The sequence below is a fragment of the Meleagris gallopavo genome, chromosome Z, assembly GCF_905368555.1.
Source record: "Meleagris gallopavo chromosome Z, MGAL_WU_HG_1.1, whole genome shotgun sequence".
Lineage (NCBI taxonomy): Eukaryota > Metazoa > Chordata > Aves > Galliformes > Phasianidae > Meleagris > Meleagris gallopavo.
The window spans coordinates 30,623,354-30,645,371 of NC_139435.1; the positions used below are offsets into that span (position 1 = coordinate 30,623,354).

The 22,018-nt window shown below is 35.6% G+C and overlaps 1 long non-coding RNA gene across 5 annotated transcripts in view; it reads left to right on the plus strand.

Annotated features, from left to right (window-relative positions):
• The first annotated feature begins 3,939 nt into the window (after nt 1–3,939).
• Nucleotides 3,940–22,018, plus strand: part of LOC146542190 (uncharacterized) — a 58,574-nt gene continuing 40,495 nt past the window's right edge. Inside the window, exons 1-3 of one of the 5 annotated variants that reach the window (XR_014880469.1) lie at nt 3,940–4,077; nt 18,756–18,794; nt 18,914–19,009. This is a non-coding gene — a long non-coding RNA (uncharacterized LOC146542190). Of the gene's footprint in view, nt 4,078–18,752; nt 19,010–22,018 lie in introns of all 5 variants that reach the window. The other 4 variants (XR_014880472.1, XR_014880471.1, XR_014880470.1 and 1 more) reach the window with 4 other exon arrangements.

The following is a 22,018-nucleotide window of genomic DNA, read 5'->3' on the forward strand; positions in this document are numbered from 1 at the left end:
ATTTTAAATTCAAGTTTTACTCTGATATTTTTGACTTTTTAGTTTTTGTCTGTGTGTGTGTATGGTGTCTGTGTGTGTGTGTATGTCTGAGAGAGAGAGAAAGAAGAAAGATATGCTTCTTAAGTTCTTTAGAGCACTTACTATAAAGCAATACTTAAATACTTAGGTAAAGTAAGATTCTCTGAAAACTTTCACTATACAATTAAACATTATAAATCCAGAACTCTGTGCTCACATTGGATGTTAACATCAAAATTAGCAGTAGAAAAATATTGTGGACCTCTGTTTGAAATGCTGATTTTTACTATATTCATTTTCTCTGAAGTTAATTGCTAAGAAAATTCTACCTATTCTATTTTGCAGTTCTGTGACAGAGAAAGACCCCAAACCTCAGAAGATCAGTATACAGACTCTTTAGGACCATTAGGCATATTACCGGCATGTAATTGAAGTGTAAAATTACAAGTATGTGAATTACTTAAAATACAGAAGGGAGAAGGAAGATCAGAAATTATCTCTAATGCCATTTATGAACCACAACCTACAGCAATATAAAGGTCAGATGAGATGCTAGTACAAGAACCTTAAAGTATATTTAAGTCCTCTAGCACATAAAGGTCTTGTTGTAGGCAGTTAACTGCAAAGAACAAAGTAGTATATATGTAAGAGTGTGTCATGGTTTTATGATTTTTGGTTATCAGTATTCCACATCATAACATCATGTAATGCACTGGGAGTTTGACTGTTGATGCTCAAGTTCTGGGTGCCTGTCCAGAGGAGGAGAAGAACTACATTCCCCAGGGGTCTTTGTGGTCAGCGAGGAGATATAACTCTTGGCAAGGTCACTTGATGTGCTCTTCTTTGACTGCGCTTCTCTGTCTACTCTCCTCCATCTGCTTTTCTTCATCAGCTCAACTGGACTGCACTTTTCACCTCAGCATTGTGGTGAGTCCTATCTACCTTTCAGACACACTCTCTCTTTCTCATTATATTTTGCTGATACTATATTTAGTAAATGAGTTTGTTTCATCTCAGATTGTTGCCGCTGTTTTCAGTTATTTTGGGGTCCCCTGTTTCCCTTTTCCAGAGGCACGGATCCGCGGATCCCTCCACCCCTTAGTCACGGAACCGGGCCGAACCAGCCTGTAAACTGTTGACAGAGTGAAACTAGTAACTACCTGGCTTTTCTCAAAAGGCAAATGATATCAATTGTACATGTTACCAAATTCAGCAAGATAGTGCTACCATGCATTCCAATACTCAATGAAAGAACTTCATCAATTCTCATGCAAAAAAAGGCAATGATATACAGAGCAGACTATAGATGAAAAAGCAAGTTTTGGGGATAGAACTGTGAGCTGGGTAGCTTGTTCTTAAAATGAAAGAGCAGCAGGGTCATCTTATGGACTGGAGATAAAGATTTGTAGGGAGAGTTACATTCCTCTGTATGAAAAGAGTATTTAGGCACTGGAAAAGACAGCAAAGGGAAGTGGTAAAATCATCATTCCTGAAGGTATTTAAGAGTCATTCAGATGTAGTGCTTAGATACATTGTTTAGTGGTGTACTTGGTAAGTAGTGATTAAACTTGATAATCTCATGTGCCTTTTCCAGCCTAAATGATTCTATATAATTCTATGATACTGCAGACAGAAAAATACTAAAATGAAAAAGCTCAGGAAAAAAAATGTAAAATTGAAAGGTAGCAACACAGCAGTTTGGGAATTGAGCTCATTTCATGTTTCAAGGCCAAAACATCTCCAGTTGACTTGCAAATCACTAACCAGCAGATCATTGAATGCTTACACAGTGTAAATTTTTAAGCCTTAAACCAATAGTAACCCTTATACCAATAGTAACTCTTCTATTGATTAAAAAAAAAAAAAAATAGAGAATTGAGAGTTCCTGTGTATAACAAAATGTCTCCAAACATATCTCAGCTAGTAAAGATTGACTCTAGCACCAAACAAGATTATCACATTATTAAACAGTCACACACTGCCATATTTAACACATCTAAACAGACTAGATTCAGATCAGACTGCTTTGGAGTGCTGAGTAGAAATAGAAGTTCTACTGCATTAACATTTTCATGAAATGATAAATCAATGAAATCTATCATATCATGGCATGAATTACATCTATTCTGTTTTTAAGAAAGAAGGGCAAATGCTTTTTCTTTACCTTGAGTCTGCTGTTTCAGAGTCTCTTTTCTATGTCTTCCCATATGCATGGACCTCTGAAATTACTGGACTTTGTGACAGCTGTTTCCTAGTTCAGCTATATAATAAACAGGAATAACAGATCCTATACATTTCAAATATATCACTTTTTTCTACCCTTTTTGCTCTCATGTTAATCATAGAATCATAGAACAGCTTAGGTTGGAGGAGACCCTAAAGAGCATCTACTCCCAACTCTCTGGATGGCATCAGTCCCTTCTTCTGTGTCAACTGCACAACCCATATTGGTGTCATCTGCAGTCCTGCTGAGGCTACTCTTGATTCACTGTCTGTGTCATTGATGAAAATGTTGATGAACACTGGACTCAAGGTGGACCCTGGAGGACATCACTTATGACTGACCTCCACCTGGCCATAGAACCTCTGACAAAAACCCACTGGCTATGACTATCCTACCAATTCTTTATCCACTGAATAGTCCAGCCTTCAAAACCATATCTCTCCAATTTAGAGATAAGGATGTGGTGCAGGACATGTCAAAGGCTTTGCAGAGGTGCAGGCAGATGACATCAGTTGTCTTTCCTTTGTCCACTGGTGCTGTCACTTCATCACAGAAGGCTACTGATTGGTCAGACACAATCTATCCTCAGTGAAACCATGTTCGCTCTCTTGGGTCACCACTTTGTCTCACATATGCTTTAACACCACTTCCAAGAGAATCTATTCCATGGTCTCCCCTGGCACAGGCATAAATTAATTGGCCTGTACTTCCCCAAGTCTTCCTTTCTCCCTTTCTTCTATATGGAAGTGATGTTTCCCTTTTTTCAGTCATCAGGGACTTTGCCTGACTGACATGATTTTTCAGACATGACAGAGAGTGACTTGTCAACCAGATCAGCCAGTTCCTTCAGAAACCTGGCATGAAGATCATCTGGCCCCCATAGTCTTGTATACATTCCATCTCATGAGGTGGTCTTTGATTTGGTCTGCTCTTACTCTTGGAGGCAAAGATTGTCATCAGTTGACTCCAGGCATCTCCTGGAATGCTTACAGTTCACAGTGTGTTTTTTTTTTTTTTTTTCCAGCAGACATCTGGATGATTGAGATCCCCCAGCAGGATGAGAACCTGTGAGTGTGACACCTCTTGCAGCTGAATCAAGGTCTTGTCAACAAGCTCCCTTTGATCAGATGGTCAGGTAACAGATCAGGATCACCTGCTGTCCTTTATTGGTCCAGTTCCTAATTTTAACCCACAGGCTCTCAACCTGTTAGTGACTGTTTCTCAACATCAGCTCCTCACTGTTGTAAGAAGCTGTTCAAAGCTTGTTCAGTGGTGCTCATCCAAGACACGACCTGCTCAACAAGCTTTTGGGGTTAATGATTACCTTGAGCATAGTGGTAAGAGAAATGTATGCATCTCAGAAGAAATCTTTCTCAGCTGTTGCTCTTTCTGAGTATTCAAGCTGACTTTTTGGAGGTTGTCTGGGAGGAGAGGGCCATTACACAGTCAATGCACACACCTAGCAGCCCACATGCAACAGTCAGGTGATCAACTGCCAAGTACTCAACAGGAGGGGCATGTACTATGGACATGCTGTTGTCCCTGACAAACAAATTATAAGTACCCCTGACAACTACCACAACCCTTGACAAACAAAACATAAATTCCCCTGACAACTAAAGCAAGCCATGACAAATTAAATAGAAGTGCCCCTGACAACCAACTGCTGCCCCTAACAACTAAAACAATGTTATGAAGAGGATAAAAACCCGTAGACTTCTGAGATAGAATGACTACTTTGTTCTGCTGAACTGCAGCCGTGTGGGTCAATGAGACACTGTTGAGCACCTTGCTGTCTCCTTATGAGCCAATGAGACAATGCTGGATCTATGATGGTGACTATCCCTCTTTATTAAAAATTTGTCAGGATTTTTCTCTTTACTATGGCTAATTTGCTCATCTTCCATGCATTCCTTATCTGCTTAGAATTTGTAATAAGTCAGTTGGATGGCATTTGGCTTCTTTTACCGCACTAGTCTTCCTCCAGGTATACCTATGTTGAACCATTTTCTCCAATAATTGGAGTGAGACAGCTGTCTATCCACTTCTTAACACAGAGGGCAACTCCACCATTTCTTTTATCTCACCTGTCCTTCTAAAATGCTCATAGTCCTCAATCACGTTGTTTCAGTTATATGAGTCATCTCACTATGTTTCTGTGATAGTAATAAGATCATAGTTTTCCAATTGCACTATGGTTTCCACTTTCTCCTGCTTATTTTCCTGTTTCTTGCATTGGTATGGAGGCACTTCAGTTGGACTTTCGGCCATATAAAATTCAAAGAGGAGCTCTCCCCATAAAAAATATTTAATGCTATGTTGAATGAATGTCCTCCTGTTAGCAGCTGCAACTTCAGCATCATCTTCACAAAGATATTAAGACAATTGAATTATTAAGGAAAAAATACTTGTTTGCTAGCATACAGTGGTGTCAATAAACATTTTCAAAATGCATTTAAAAAAAAACATCTTTAGTGAAGTTAAGAATTTCCTAATTTTAACACACATACACTGCTTTGTTAAGAGTCATGAAGAAAAGAATGTGTTCATGAGGTGGGGAGAGGGAGGGGAAGAAAAATATTTAAAAGATAGTAAACATATTCTTCAAATATGCAAAACAATGCTTTGATTTATATACTCTTCAGACCTCCGAGTCTTTAACAGAAAAATGTTCTGTGTTTTTTCTTTTTTAGGATGGTCTTAATGAGTTATCAAAGTAATTACCTTGGAACTACCCTGTAAAAAGTCACCAAAAACAGATTTATGTGCGTAAATAGTGGAATTTTTGGAAAACAGAAGGCTCAGGGAAGACCTCATTGCAATCTTCCCTACTTAAATGAAGCTTATAAGTAGGAGGGAAATCAACTTTTTACATGGATAAATAAGACAAGGGAGAACAGTTTTAGACTAAAAGAGGGAAGACTTAGCTAGATGTCATAGGGGAACTTTCCATTGAAGGGACTGTGAGACAGTGGAACAGGATGCCCAGAGAAGTGGATACCCCACCCCTGGAGATGTTCAAGGCTGAGCTGGATGTAGTCCTGGGCAGCCTAATCTTGTGTCTCATTTACTGGTTTGCAACACTGCCCATGACAAGGGTGTTGGAACCATAGAATCTGAGAGGTCCCTTCCAACTCAAGCCAATTTATGTAAGACCAGTAAATTCAGAGGAAAACTGTTTCAGGTTTCTGTTAGTTTTTAGTAATTCCAAGTAGTACACCCAATGCAATACCTATTATAGTCTATTACTCTTTCCCCCAATTAGTTTTTATTACATTTTCCCCCACATAGAAGATGTTTTAAAACAAAAGTTCAGCCAAAACATATGCTCCAGATTGTATTAATCAGTAATCCAGACATCACATACTTTTCACAAAAACTTTATCTTGCATAGACAATATTTTACTGAAGAAGTAGATGGAGAATTATGATTTACAGGAAGTCCTTAACTATAATCAGTCCTGGACAACAGATCAAAAATGAGGAGTACACTAATTAAGAAAAATCTTCTCTACTTCTTTCTCATGGTATTTAAATTATCTAAATACCATGTTAAAAACCATGATATTTAAACATTTAACCTTCATATATTTTAAATCTGGCATTTAGACCACATATAAAAATTAAATTAAGACATACTTGAATGCTTAAAAGATCAGAAGATTTCATGCAAATAAGAGAACAAATATCAATCTCGTATGAATATTTACTTCTGTTATTTGTACTGAGATTGGTTCACAATAACTTGACATTTCATATTATATGAAATGTAATATGATGAAATCAACAGATAAAATGTACATGTCTACAGGAACTGCCATATCTATTTACAGATGGAGAATATTTTGCTTCATATCTCATTTCATTACCATATACAGGATGAAGAATAAGATTTAGAAAGGGAGTTAGGAAGGAACCAGAGATAAACTGGATTTGGCCCCAAGAAGCAATTAAAAGGTTTTATCTCCAAAGAGATTAAATTTTATGCTAAAAATTATTTACATTACAGTTTCATTAACTTGAGGATATTGTGAGGAATAAATTGAGAATCGAGAATTCTTGATTTATACTACTTCTAGTGAATATATTTTTGGCGAGTAAAATGAAAGCTGGTACTTCTGCGGAAGATCTTTAATCTCTTTAAGCATGGTATCACAATTCAACTTTTTAATTGTTGTCAACTAAGATAACAATTTATAGGTTCAGTTTAAAAAATAATGCTTTTATCTTTTATTTAACTGGTTTTAATGAAAAAGATAAAAGATCTTAATTTCTCTTATCATCTCACTAGCACTGAATTTAGATGTTCTCAATATAGGAAAAAAAAAAAAAAACAATGGCTATTTTTTGTGTAGCAAGTGAGCCCATATTTAATTCTGTAAGTGTTGAAATAGTTCAGCAACACCTAATGATGCAATCAGTTTGGATTGGTATCTCCTACAGTACTGACAAATAACATTAGCTATTACAGTGATGGTTTTTAGTTGTTGCTTTTACCTGTTTCTAAAGCTTCATGAAATGAACAAATAGATATAAATTCTTATCTGAAACTGACAGAAGAAGTTCTCTTTTAATGCAAACTGTGTGCAGCCTGCCACCAGGTGATGGATTAGCTGAGAATCAGAAGCAGTACGTTTTATTAGAGTTCTCAGTGAGATGTTGCAGGGTGATATGATCTTATGAACAAATTAAAATATTTAATAGTGAATGGTACACTAAAAACTTTGTTTTCTCCTATCCTTCCAGATTAAGATGAAAGAAGACCTTGAAAGAAACATGTAGAAAACTATATATTTAAATTTTATACAAGAAATTAACAACAAAAAAAATTTACATTGTTCTTGCAATTCTTTACATCTTTCTAAATATTCTTAGTATTTCCAAAAATTTTAAATGAATCATAGAACAAGAACCTGGCCTTAGACATCTCTTAAACACTAATATGTCAGAAGTTGAAAAAAAGTGTTGGAAGATAACTGAGGATATTTTGAATTTTTAGAAGGCAGATTCATGCAGATTAATTCATTAGTACAAAGAAAAGGAAAAAAAATAGAAAAAAGAAAAGTAAAAAGAAAGGAAAGGAAAAGAAAAAGCAAAAAAAGAGGAAAGTTTTGACGGTACTTTGCTTATAATCCACTGAGTTTAGTATGAGGTGGTATCTGTAGAGCCAATTCTTGAAAATCTTTATTATCAGAAATCTTATTTGCATTATCCTTTTATTTGAGACGTCAAATATATACATATATATGGGGCAGAGTGGCCAGATGACTGTGAAGAGGAAAGGGACCTGGGGGAGTTTGTCAATGTTTGGCTGAACATGAGTTGGCAGTGTGCCCACTAGAAAGAGTGTTGCCAGCAGGAGCAGGGAGGTAATCATCCCCTTGTACTCAGCACTGGTGAGGTGCACCTCGAGTACTGTGTTCAGTTTTGACATTGAGGCCCTGGAATGTCCAGAGAAGTGCAACGAAACTGGTGAGGGGTCTGGAGCACAAGTCTTATGAGGAGCAGCTGGGGGGAGCTGGAATGGTTTAGTCTGGAGAAGAGGAGGCTCAGAGGAGACCTCATTGCACTCTACCTCTTCCTGAAGGGAGTTGTGATGAGGAGGGGTTGGGTCTCTTCTCCCAGGCAATAAACGGGACCTGAGGAAATGGCCACAAATTGTACCAGAGGTTTAGAGTAGACATAAGGAAAAGCTTTTTCTCTCAGTGAGTGGTCAGGCACTGGAATGGCCTGCCCAGGGAATGGTGGAGTTGCCATCCCCGGCAGTGCTCAAGAGGTGTCTAGATGAGGAGCTACAAGGTATGGTTCAGTAGCTTGTGGTAGTAATGGTGATGGGAGGACAGTTGGACTAGATGATCTCTTTGGTTCTTGTGATTCTATGATTCTTTGATTGTATTACAGCATTCCGGTTTGCTCACAGCAAAAGAAGAAAGGACTGAATGACATATTTCATTTGTAATTTGAGTCATTGTAAGAATATGGATTTGAAATTATAGCCAAATCTTTATGCAGGTTGATTCAGATGTCATTTTCAGTGGTTAAAATTCTCACATAATTGAATATAATGAGTGTAGGACATCTTTGAATAGCTAGTTGTCAAACATATGCCATCGTCTCCTGAAGAGGATTTATGTTGAATAACTTGTTATTGGATTTTTTGTTATATGAAAAACAAACAAACAAACAAAACAACCCAGAATATTATGATGTCCTGAGAGAACACCAAACTAAACAAAACCTCAAGCCTTTCCTTGTACTGAGTGTAGGCATTCAGTCCTAGAGAAGAGGATTGAAGAAGAGGATTTATAATGTATAGATACATTACAAATCTTCTGCATCCAACCTAATAGTATGGCAAAATATTATTGTGCTGTTACAATAACTATTTTTTCCTGCCTGGAATACAGACTCCAGATAACACCAAAGAGAGAAAAACAAAATTATTATTTTGTTTCTTTCCAAAATCTCATAATCTGTGTTACATGGACACCACCAATTCCTTTATATTCATTTGGAGGTACTTTTTATCTGTAAGTATAACACCAGAACTCCTAAGGAATAGTTTATTGAGCACTTTTTTTTTTTTTTTTTTTTTTTTTTTTTTGACAGCAGAAATCTCCAAGCGTACTTATCCTCTGTAGTGTCTAAGTACTCACTTGGTGCTACTGTGTGTCATTCAAATGCCAGATAGACTCATAGCACTTGCTGCAGTTTACCTAAAATCTTATTCTAGCTTTCTTTAGTATATATACAAAAATAAATACATTTCAAAAAGCAAACAATTGAGGATTTTACAGTAACCTCATTATAAAAATTATCTGACTGTAGAATTTCTTAGTGTTTTGTCTTCTGGAAGTGGCGACTGCATATTTCATGAAAATTGTTGTATTTGCTTTGAATGAGGCAACTAAGAAGTATTAGAAAATGGAAATGGGATTTACTACCTATTAAACACTATAGCAATGTAAATGAATATATAAATGAATATATATTATTTGCAAGAATTGTTCTCATAAATACCTCCCACTATCTTGACTCCAATAACTAAGCAAGATTGGTTTGTTTTAGTTACCTGCAGAGAGTGTCAGAGAAAAAGAACATTATTTTTTAGTACCCAGTGTTACTGTGGAAAATTTCCATCTGAATCAGCAGTCTTCTGGAACTACACTGTTCACGATAAAATTTTCATCTTCACATGAAGCCATGATTTTAGGTTTTTGTTTGTTTGTTTATTTGCTTTTAATTTCTTTTTTTGTAACAAGACAGTAACTTTTCATTAGGTACATTAATCACAAACAATTAAATAAATTTATATCCACAAATCATTATATATGAGATATATAGGGCCTACCATTCTCAGGGTAAATACATACAGAGCATAAGATTTTGGAGCCTGAATCTAACTTGGAGATTTGAATATTTAGTAGTAAATATATATACATATCTGGTAAGGCACAGTCTTAGTTTCTGGTAGACTTAATGCATTTTTAAGTATTTATATGTCAGCAGATGTGTGAATAAACTTTGTTTATAAACTGAAGTCAAGATACTTGAAGCTAAAATAAAAGTCTGTATATTTTTATGTCATTTTTACAGAGTCTTCTACATTTTCATATGAATGTGCCTTACTTACTACCTCCAGGTTCCATAAAGCATTCAATTTTATCAAATAAGCAGTATTTCTCATACTTCTCCACAGAAATTTCTTTGTTTTAGTAACTGATATAATAATCTTTGGTGTAGAATTGTAATGGACCTTGGGTGATTTAACAGAAGTATCACTCAAAAAATATTATTTGCACAATATAGAAGATAGATTGGTCTTGTCCTGAAGTTTTTCACAAATTCAGGGGTTAGCATTTTATTTCTAGGACATTGCTCTTACATCAGTTATTTCCTCACCATTCATCACGCATATCTTTAAAAAGAAAAAAAATGTTTTATTTGTTTCTAATTTTTGACACAATATATTTGAGAGGTATGATTTCAGTTGATATAAAGAAGAAAAATCCTCTTCATTATTTTAGGCATATATTATAAGCATAGTTCTGATCTAAATGCAATATTATAATATTATTATTATTATTTTAAATAATGAGACATATATTTAATATATGGGTATTCAGTGTGGTGGAGAAAAAAAAAAACAATACATTAGTGATGTACTACCTGACTTCTGGGGGTGACACACATTATTTTCTACTTTATTGGGAGATAAAACAATTTATTTGAGGCCAGATAAGTTGCCACTTCCAGTTACTTTTGGCAAGTATAACATGGCATGCAAAATTACACAACATATTGTTACATTCAGAAAAATAATGGGAGTCACCAGTGCAATTGCAGTAAAAAAAAAAAAAAAAAAAAAAAAAAGGTGTTAGGTATCCAAATCAATTATCTACCAAAAATATATTATGCTAGAGTCCTTTGTAGGAGGAATCTAATATAGACTAGTGATTCACTGACAATCAGTATATAAGAAGAAAGATGAGATTTTATGGAGATACATATTCACAGTATACATTTCAGTCTTTCAATTAAAATAACAACTTTCATAGAAATCTGAAATTCATGGTAAATGCTAAAGGTGAAAATTGTCTTTCAGTGCATAAGTGATGATTACATATTGCAGTGATAAATACAGTCCACAGCATGAGGAATATATACTGCTTGTGAAAATGGAAATGGGAAGAAAAATAGGTGAAGGGGAAATGCTGAAAATTCTAAAGGATTTTTTTTCTTTTCATGATTTTTAATTTTAAAAAAATTCAGCAGTAGTAATCCATGTAAATGATTGTTTGAAAGCCCTGAAGAGAAAATAGAAGAAAAGAATCAGTTATTGGGGTCATTTAGCTGTGAGAAGAAAACAAACTAGCACAAGAATGACTTAGCATATTTAGAACAGTGCAGGGCTTTCCATAGGAAGCTGAGATAAATTGCACATAACAGTTACAGCAGATGAGATCAGAAAAAAAATGATTTTTATTTCTTAGCCATCTTTTAAACAAAAACCGGAAAAGCTGATTCAAAATAGAATCTGTACATGATAAAAATAATGAAGAAATAATGGTTAAGCAAATGACACTTAGCAAGGAACCCAACTTGTTTTAAGTCAACAAAGAAATTTACAACTGAGAAAGAGAGGGCAAAAGCAGTGCCTATTTGTTCTTTTTGGAGCAAATATTGAAATTTCTTTTTAAGTCAGTGCCAAAAAAGAAATGAGCTAGAGTGAGTGGCATAATCTCTGTTATCCAGGCAAACTTCTGTACTTGATACCAATACAGGTAAAGACAAGAGACGTCTCTGAGTCTGCTCCTTAGAGGTTTTGTTTGGTATTCTTCCTACCAGTTCCTTAGGATATGGCAAAAGAGCCCTAAATCTTCACAATTTCTTAAACCTCTATTTGACATGTTAAAATGTGAGTTCCTCTTGTTTCCTTTCTGTCTTGCTCTTCCTTCAAGAGATTGTCTCTCTAACGTAGACTGACTGCTTAATACTGAGTTGCAATGTGGCATTAATTGGAAAATCAGTATCAGCCTCACCATTGTAGCCACTTCCAATGATAAGGAGGAAGTTCAGGGATTTAAGTAGACTTCACTCACATTAGATTTTTTTTTAATGGATGACAACTTTCTCCAGATAAGCTTTTTAACATTTAATGAGATTATCACTCTGATTTTAAAAATCACCTGTGGGCAAAATATGCTCAGGCTCATGCTTTTCATTTCTTTCATCAAATATTCTTCAGTATGTTTGTAGTAGACAAAATCAGGATGTTAAATAAAGCTGATTAAAATGCTTTTACTGTGAATCTGAAATTCTAGCTGAAAATAGAGCATAATCGAGCAGATTCAAAAAGACTTCTACTCCTAGAATAATTCTGTTTTGTATTTTCTCCAAAGCCATGGTAAGAGATCTTAAATATGTGCATGTTATGTAATGATTTTTTTTTTAAATAGGTAAAATGGCAAGCAAATGAATTCTGTAGAGAAATCCAATCAAACTGTAAATGAACCACAACTGTTTGAATACAGTAGGTAGATGCAAAATAAATTCAGAAGTGAAGAATTGCAAGTCACAAATATTGTTTGACAGAATATATTATGAAAGATTGAAAAGCACTCATAAGAAGGTTCAGGTAAGATAAAATTCAATATTCCTCACTAATCTTTGAAAGTTTTCAATCTTTTCACAATATGGAATTAGTTGTTACATATAAAAGTTACACTTTTACACTTGGAATCAAGAAACATCTTTAATTCATTTTTTTGACCTCACATAAAACGTGAGGTAATGTCAGTCTTACAGTATGGTTTTCTTCTTGACAGTCATGCTTTAACTGTATGAAGATTATTAGCAATGTTCCTCTTCACATAAAATAAATAATAATATGATTGCATTATTCTCCCAAAATAGAATATCATAAAAATGTCTACCTAGCTCATATTTTAAAAAGTATAGAGAGAGAAAATGAAGGAGAGAGGAAGGGGAGGGTCACACTAGAAAAATAAAGAAAAAAAAATTGATTTAGGGGTCATTTTAAAGCTTCTTTTCCTGCACTGTCATACAATAAGTGCTAGAGAAAGAAATACTGATAAATCACTACTCCCTATACATCTAATATATATACAGACTCAGCCAGATTTAAGTACAGTAGGGAAACTCAGCTGAGTTGACCTATTTCTTTGCCTAGTGTAAAATTGCTGTCTACTTCTGCACTAATTATATCTTTAGAGACTATCCATATTTGTTAAATAAATATGTGTATGTCTGTGCATCTGTATCTCTCACTGACATATTTTTTTGACCTTGTTACTAATACTGGACTTTTTTTTAATTCCCATTTCTTACTTCATTTCTTTAATGACAGATCATTATGCATCATTCACAAAATTCAGGATTCTGTGAAAAAGGAGAAACCATTCTTTTCCCCTGATGCTTTAATGCTTGTTAAATATGAAGTTTTTATTTCAGTTCATAATGAGAGAATATATGGGTTTGGTACAGCTCAGAACAAGAAAAGGAGCTAATGTGTAACTAGATTAAAAATTAGAATCTTTTGTTAAATCTTAGCTTCTCCATTGAGTTCAGTTTTACATCATCCGTACTGTTGTAACTCACAAGGATAGAGTACATTCAGTTTTGAAAAATGCTTTGTGAAACATTCACAGTCAAGCTCAGAATGAAAAGTCTTTAATGGTTATTTTAGCTTCAGAATAGCTGTATTAGAACACAATGCACCACAGAGGTGAAGTGGAGGAGAAAGAGAATGAGCAGAAAATGTGGTATTCTCTGTAAAAGTGTATGTTCTTAGGTCACAGTATCTTTGCCTTTGTATAGAAGTATTTGTTTCTTTTTCCTTTTTTTTCTGTCCCATTTTAGAGACACAGTGAAGCAAGAGGGGAGAATTGCAGGAGGAGAGGGCAGGCAGGGAACAACAGTATATTTATATCAGGTTCTGTTAGGAGGCTGTGGGTGTGGGTTCAAACAGGCCCAATCTCATTTTTAAATAGGATCTGGGGCAATGATATTCTCTATATTCTCTCCCTGATATGAAAGTCATCCTCTTTGTCTGAAGTTGCCTTTTCAAGTGAGACAGATGGTGTGAGCTGAACTGTGTGGAAACTGTTCTTTCTCACCACACTGAAAATGATTGCAGCTAAGGTACAACGCTGCAGAAATTTCTGAGAGGGCAAAGCCTAAAGTAACCTTCTAAAGAGGGCCATGGTTTTGCTTACTCGGCATGATGATTACCAACTGAAATTTCTACTGCAGCTCATTTGTTTCACTTAACAATTTCTTGAACAGTCATTTATTTTATACAAGAGATTTTATAAATATTTTTCAAATCCCATTGCTGGTTTTCATCCTCAGAAACCTATAGGAAGAATACGTTTGGTCAAACAAGTAGAGACTTCCACAGGCCTTCCTGAATGTGGTGTTTTCTGCCAGATTCAATACAAAGACCACACACACACAAAAATATTATATTTATGTTTTCCTCCAGTAGTTACTACAGTTACTGAACAGGTATGGAAACAAGTTTCCTGCCTAAGTGAAAGCACTGGTACTGAGACAAGTACCAACAGAATTTTTGCAACTTCTCTGAGCAACATTTCACATGATATTTGAAATATCTGAAAAGTCATGGCTGCCATAAAGGCCATGGCATGTCAGAAGGCATAGCATCACATCTGAAAATTCATGGCAGTCAGGCAAAATCACCAGTGACTGTAAAAAGGAAAATAACACTTCCATTTTTAAGAAACAGAGAAAGGAAAACACAGGGAACTACAGGCCAGCGAGCCTCATGTCTGTACCTGGGAAGCTCATGGAACAGATCCTCCTGGAAGAAAGTCACATGTGTGATGAGGAGGTGATCTGAGACTGCCAGCATGGCTTCACCAAGAGTGTGCCTGACTGATCCAGAGGCCTTCTATTATGGAGTGACAGCATCAGTGGACAGAGAAAGGGCAAATGATGTCATCTACCTCGAACTGTGAAAAGCCTTTGACACATGCTGCACCACATCCTTATCTCTAAATTAAAGAGATATGGATTTGAAGGCTGAACTATTAAGGAATAATTAATTGGTTCAGCAGTCTAACCCAGAGGGCTGTGAAAAATGACTCTATGCCTGGGTGAAGGCTGGTCATGAGTGGTGTCCTGCAGGTGTCCATCCTGGGACAAGCGTTCTTAACATCTTCCTCAATTACATAGATAGTGGGATCAAGTGCCCCTCAGCAAGACTGAGGATGATATCAAGGTGAGTGGTGCACCTGAAATGACAAAAGAAAGGGATGCGATCCAGAGGGACCTGGACACATTTGAAAAGTGGGCCCACATGAACTTAGTGATTTTCAACGAGGCAAAATATAATGTATTGCACTTGAGTCAGGGCAGTAGATATGTATACAGAGTGGAAGAACTCACTGAGAGCAGCCCTGTGGAGAAGGGCTTGAAAGTTCTGTTGGAAAAAAGTTGGACGTGAGTCAACAGTACACGTGTGCAGATGGGAAGGCCAACTGTTTCTTGAGCTGTATCAAAGGAGAGGTGGCCATCAGGGGGAGAGAATTAGCTGACTCCGTCTTTTCTGCCCTTGTGAGGTCCCATCTGAAGTACTGTATCCAGGTTTGGGGTCCCCAGCACAGATTGGATGCAGAGCTGTTGTAGTGGGTCCAGAGGAGGGCCATGGAGATTATCAGAGGACTGGAACACCTCTCCTTCAAAGAACGGTTGAGGGAGTTGAGGTACTTTTGCTTGAAAAAGGCTTCAGGAAAACTCCATAGAGACCCTTCAGTACTTGAAGGGAGTTTGTCTATACTTGGCTAAACTTGAGATAGCAGTACGCCCAGGTAGACACGAACGCCTTGCTTGTATGAGAAACAGTGTTGCCAGCAGAAGCAAGGAAGTGATCATCTCTCTGTACTCTACTTTGGTGGGGCCTCACCTGTGTTTAGTTTTGTTTCCCTCACTTTAAGAAATACATTGAGACGTGGGACATATCCAGGGAAGGGAAACAACGCTGGTGAGAGGTATGGAGTGCAAGTGTTATTAAAGGGGCTGAGGGAATTGGGTTTGTTGATTCTAGAGGATGTTCAGGAGACACCTTATAGCTCTCTACAAGTAACTGAAGGAAGGTTCTGGCAAGGCGTGGCACAGCCTCTTCTCCTACCTAACTAGTGATAAATCTAGAGGGAATGGCCTCAAGTTGCACTAGGGGATGTTCATACTGAATATTAGAAAAACTTCCTCTCTGAAAGTGTTGTCAGGCACTGGGACAAACTGCGTAGGAAGGTGATTGAGTCATCATCCCTGGAGTTGTTGAAGAAACTTTTAGATGTTGTACTAAGGAACATGGTTTAATGGGGAAACACTAGTGTTAAGTGAACAATTGGACTAGGTGATCTTGGAGGTCTTCTCCAACTTTTTTGATTCTATGATTCTATAAGCAGGAGTGCAACCAACTTTTTACTCATAGTGATCTGATAGTGAAAAAAAACATGGCTGAATATCTTTAAACCAAAAAAGAAATTTATTTTAAATGTTAGGAAGAAATTCCCAACTCAGAGGGTGCTGAAACACTGGAAGACGTTGCCCACATTGCCCAGTGAAGTTCTGGATGATCCATCTCTGGAGGCATTCAAGGCCAGATCGGATGAAACCCTGGGCAAATTGATCTAGTGGGGTGACAATCCTGCCCATGACCCTATGGCAGGGAGGTTGGAATTAGATGTTCTTTAGGACTGCTTGCAACCTAAGTCATCCTATGCTTCTATGATTTGATGGCTCTATGATTTTGTGATTTGCTACATTATGTGATTGAAAAAGGATATATATATATATATATATTATCTTAGCATTAACTGATGTATGTTTAGCCAGGTGGAAGTTTCTGTTGGAAAGCAAGGACTCTGTGTCTTTTCAGATAGGAATGTATAGCAGGAGGAAGAGAAGTGGTCACCCTAGGTAATGCAAGGTTTTCCTGGAAACCTTGTTGCAACGCATAAAGATGCCAGTTGTTAATGAACTGAAAAGCATGCGATAAAGACTAGAGATAAAGAATAACACTAGACGTATTGGGTAAGGGCAGATTTTTATTAACTTCTCTATTGAAAGGTTATCCTGCTCTTGCATTTGTTTAAATAACACATTTTAAATGTTGACGATCTGAAAGTTTCTTCTGTGCTTTTGGGCAGATAACTTTCAAGAAAAGATACAAGCAAATATACTGCAAAACTTTGCATATTCAAGATCACTGTCTTGTTTGAAACTGCAAATGGATACAAAAGTTTTCTGCATGTATGCATTTTTACATTTCTCTCTGATTTGTCAGTTTTCATATATTACTGATCTCCATGAGTACTGTCAATAAAACTATCACATAGAAACTGGAGTTTAACTTCAATTCTAAGGCTGATTGTCTGTTATTCATGCTGTGGAGTCTTTATAAAATATTTGTTGAGAAGCAGCCATTATGTATTTCAAAGAGACTAATAAAGATAAGCCCATTAAAAAATGTGCAGATAATGTCTGGAAAATTAAGCACCTCAAATAACACAATGAATATTTTTCTTCCCAATCACACTTAGTTAGCATACTTCCCCTTATAAAGAACAAAAATACCTTAAAATTAAGTGCATTTTATTAAACTACTTTATTAGATTATCAGACTCATTTTTTTTTATTTTTTTATTTTTATTTTTTTTTTTACATCATCAGAAAACATTAGAAAGAAGACAAGAAAAAAAACTTCAGTTGTGGTCATCAGTGGCAGCAAGTTACAAGGTCAAGCAGAAGATTATGTTGTGCTTCATGAAAATGCCTATACACTTGTCCTCATGATTGATTTTCTGTTAAAATGAGGAAGTATGATTTGAAGTGATTCATGCATTGACTTTGGGCCTTGGTTTATTTAATCTAAATGAGCACTGTGACCTGTACCTTTAGCACCAGGATACTGAGAGTGCAAGGCTCCCAAGCCTTACTAAGCAGGTCCCCCTGTTGTTACTACTTCACGTATTGAAATTACATAGGAGATTGTCCAGAATACAGTTTCTTCTCATCTCTAAAGTAGTAGGAAAGGTATTCCATTGTCAATATTTTAACATTTATCTTCCTTAATTAAAATCAGAAACTTAACGAGCTAATTACTCTCAGCATTGAGTTACAAAAGTACTTTCTATTGGCATGGAAACAAAAGAAAACACAAGACAAGACAGATTGTTTATTAACATAAATTTTATCAAAACAAATTTATAAATTTTATATCCTGGTAAATTGTTAAGGTATGTGTAGCCATATGTGGGCAATATATGTTTCCTAAAATAATTTAGAGCAAGTGGAAAGTGAAAAAATAAGTTTATTTAAGCATCAAATGGAAAAATCTTAGAAGCAAGGATAAAAATATTTTTTCTAACTGCCACTTCTTGTTTCATTCTACTAAATAATATTAACAGGATGCCCATTACTGGCCACTACTAGAAAAAATTACAGTGAGGAAGCTAAAGGATATTACTAAAGGAAAAACTTGTCACTTTCAGATAATTAGATTGTATTTTATATTTAATTTGTACTATAGTGCTGCTTACAATCTCCAACTAAGATTGAAGGTGAATTATGCTAGGAATGTACAAAACTTACATGCAATCACTGCTCTAGAAAACCTAAACAGAAAGTCAGACAAAATCTACCTTCTCAGATGCTTTTTTGTGTGTGTGCTCTCATTGTTTCCTCTTTTTCTCTCCATCTGCTTTCCCCATTTTTTTTTTTAAACAGAAACAGGATTTATGTTGACAGTGTGCCTTCCAAATACAGAACTGTGTTGAAATAGTAAATGACTTGTAACACTGTGAACTGAAAGAAAAACAGAATTGCCACTTACCATGGCAATCAGCAGGCAACATCACAGCAAAATATTATTTCTTCATGCAGTATTTTTTTATTGGATATATGAAAATCAGGATGCACATATATTCAAAGATATGATAACAAGTTTCATTTATTTTAGCAGAATAGATGATCCTTCTCCCTTGTGGATTTTCTCCCACCTGTAAGTATGGATTCACCTCTGTGAATTATTTCCATCTTATGTTTATGTGCTCTAGAAGAAAAGAAATTTAATATCGATCTTTAATTTTAAAAAATATATTTTTTCTTTTTGTTATGCAGGCTACTTCAAAGCACATCCAAAAAGCATATTACTTTTAACATCTTCTTGTAACATTATATTTGTTTTGAGGAATTGCTGAAAATATCAAGTCCTTGGTGAGTTACTAATCACAGGAATACTCCTGAATTCACAACTGAGTTCCTACTAACAGGAATAAAGAATTCACTATCTGAGTGTGTAAGAGCAGTACTGCTGTAGATTACTAGGAATTCATGGGAGCAGGGCTGTGAATAAATCTAGTGCATATATTTTACAAAATACTTATAGCTGAAGTAGTTTCCATTAGCTTACTGTGACATACTTTCTGTGACAGCTTAGTAATACTACAGGAGCACAAGATCAAATTCTTCTCCCCATTATGAAGACATAAATCAGGAGTATTTGTCATTGAACTCTAAGAAATAATAACTATACAGGAGAGCAAAAGGAGGTTCCATCTTACTAATTCACCCTTTGAAATAATCCTATTCAAATTCCATGCAGAATGTGTACTTGTGAAACAAAACATGCAAAGGATGTGCCTGTTGTGGATGATAAAACAAGTATAAACACTGAGAATTATTGTAGCAATTTAGATAACAGTAAATAATTTCTCAAAATATAAACTTAAATTATACAAAATACCTAGCTGAAATGATTAAATGTGTTTTATACTCCTACAAAGGCTGAGGAATTTAAATCAATCACTAGGAAAAGCAAATAGATCAAATGAGTGCCTTCCTATTAGCTATGCAATGCTTGACAGAAATGGAACAGCATATAGGAGTTTTTTCCTGGTGCACATGGGGTTCTGTTGATGTAATCTCAATTTTATTCTGCACTGTACTGTTGCCTGGAGGAGCCCTACAGTCTTGAGGTAAATACGGTAACTTAAACCTTTATCACTGATCAGATTCCTGCCAGTCTATTATCAAGTTAATGGTCTCCTTTGTCATGTTATGGAGGAAAGTTTTATCCAGAAACTACCACAAAACTAAGACGATAAACAAGTGATACACAATGGGACAGTCTAGTCCACCCAATAAATATTGAAAATTATTAATATTTCATTGTAATAAAATAATGGCAGTGAAGAAAATTATTTCAAATTTCATATTACCGTTTCAAAACTTATTAGCAAATCCATACTCATGAACTCATTAAGAAACAAAGTTTACCTTGTATTAAACTGAATTATTTCTTATTAAAAAATCTGCTTCCATGAAATAGAGTTCCTTGCTAGAAACAATTATAAGGAATTCAAATATTTTCAGTTCTATTTCAAGGAGGTAAAATCACCATACTACACCTTACTATACTAAATTTATATCTGGTGCTGTTTCAGTAGTTCTCTCGATTTCATATTTCCTTTGCCATCCTCCAGATCTTCCAGAATGTTAGCAGAGTATCTACTTATTAGCCTTGTGAATTGTACTTGCTGGATGAATGCAAAATAGCATTCTATTTTTTACTAGGTTCATTACCCAACAGCTGTTTAGGAGCTCTGGATCATTATTTTTATTCTGGCAAGCAGCAAAGATTCAGTGAACTCTGATGTCTAGGCTTAAGTTATCTGACTAATAATAAATTGCTGATAAAGTATTGGATCTCTCTGTCTCATATATCTTTCCTAAATCATATATCAATCCAATACAAATCTTTAATAATAGTTTCTTTCACCCACTAATTCTGAAGTTAATTTTTAGATCTCATCAGTTTTCAGATCTTATCAGCCTTCCAGTACTTAAGGGGAGCCTACAAACAAGAGGGGTGTCAACTCTTTGAAAGGGTAGATAACAGCAGGACAAGGAAAAATGGTTTTAAGTTGAGGAAGGGAAGATTTAGATTGGATGTCAGGAGAAACTTCTTTACTATGAGAGTGGTGAGGTGCTGGAACAGGCTGCCCAGTGAGGTTGTGGATGCCCCATCCCTGGAGGTGTTCGAGGCCAGGTTGGAAAGGGACCTGGGCAGCCTGGTTTAGTATTAAGTATGGAGGTTGGCAGCCCTGCCTGTGGCGGGGGGGGTTGAAGACTGATGATCGTTGAGGTCCCTTCCAACCCTGGCCAGTCTATGATTCTATGATTTTGTCACCAGTCCTTGATGACCTTCTATCTTCATAAATCATTCCCTTGATCCAAAATTATTCATTGTTTGTTATCCTTATTTGACAAGTACAACCTATAATGCCCTAATGCCCTTCTGGGTAGAGTTACACAGTTGTGCTAGATTTTGTGTGTATATATATATATATATATATATATATATATATATACACACAATATATATATTTTATATATTATATAAAATATAAACTATTGAATTGTAAAATGTTTTTAAAGGGTTCTTGAAGAGGTTCCAAAAGCATGGTAGCCTAAATACAAAAAAAGTCACTGATTCTAAGAATAATTGTATTTGTTTTGTCCCAGAAAGGTGAAACAAGCAGTAGGACATTTTGTTGTTGTTATTGTTATTGTTTTATTGATAGTGGATTAGTATAGCTTTTTCTGTTTGTATGTCTTATTCATCTGTCTTGCTATCGACCCATTCTCCCTTCTCTTTCAGTAATTTGAAGAGTACATGGATGAAATGTGAACTGTAAAGAAAGCTGTTTCATTTTGTATATGCGACAAATTCATAAGTAGTTTATCTTTTTGTATGTGATATCATCATGAAAAAGAAATAGAAAGCTTTAGTATGTAGAAAGCTTTAGCAGTCACACGTAGAATTCTTGATGACTTTATTCACATCTCCTTCAGAATAGTAAATTTCAATCATTAAGTAGACAAAACCATTTATAAATAATTTTTAGCTGAAGTTTCTTATTATTGTTTCACTCGACTTTCAGCCACCGGTGCTTTTAAAGTTAGGTCTGACACAAGAATAAAAAGCACTTCATTTGAAGGTAAGAAATCAGGGCTTTCCCCCAAAATTATCATGAAATAAGTTTGGAAAGGGAGGAGAAGAAGGGAAGGAGAAGGGGAAGAGGAGGGAAAAAGGGGAAAATGGAAGGAAAAATGGATAGCGAACATACAAAACCAACTAGACAGGATCAAATTTGAAAAATTGATATATAGGCTGCACTAGATAAATATTAGTGACAAGCGCATAGAGATATGTGTTAAATA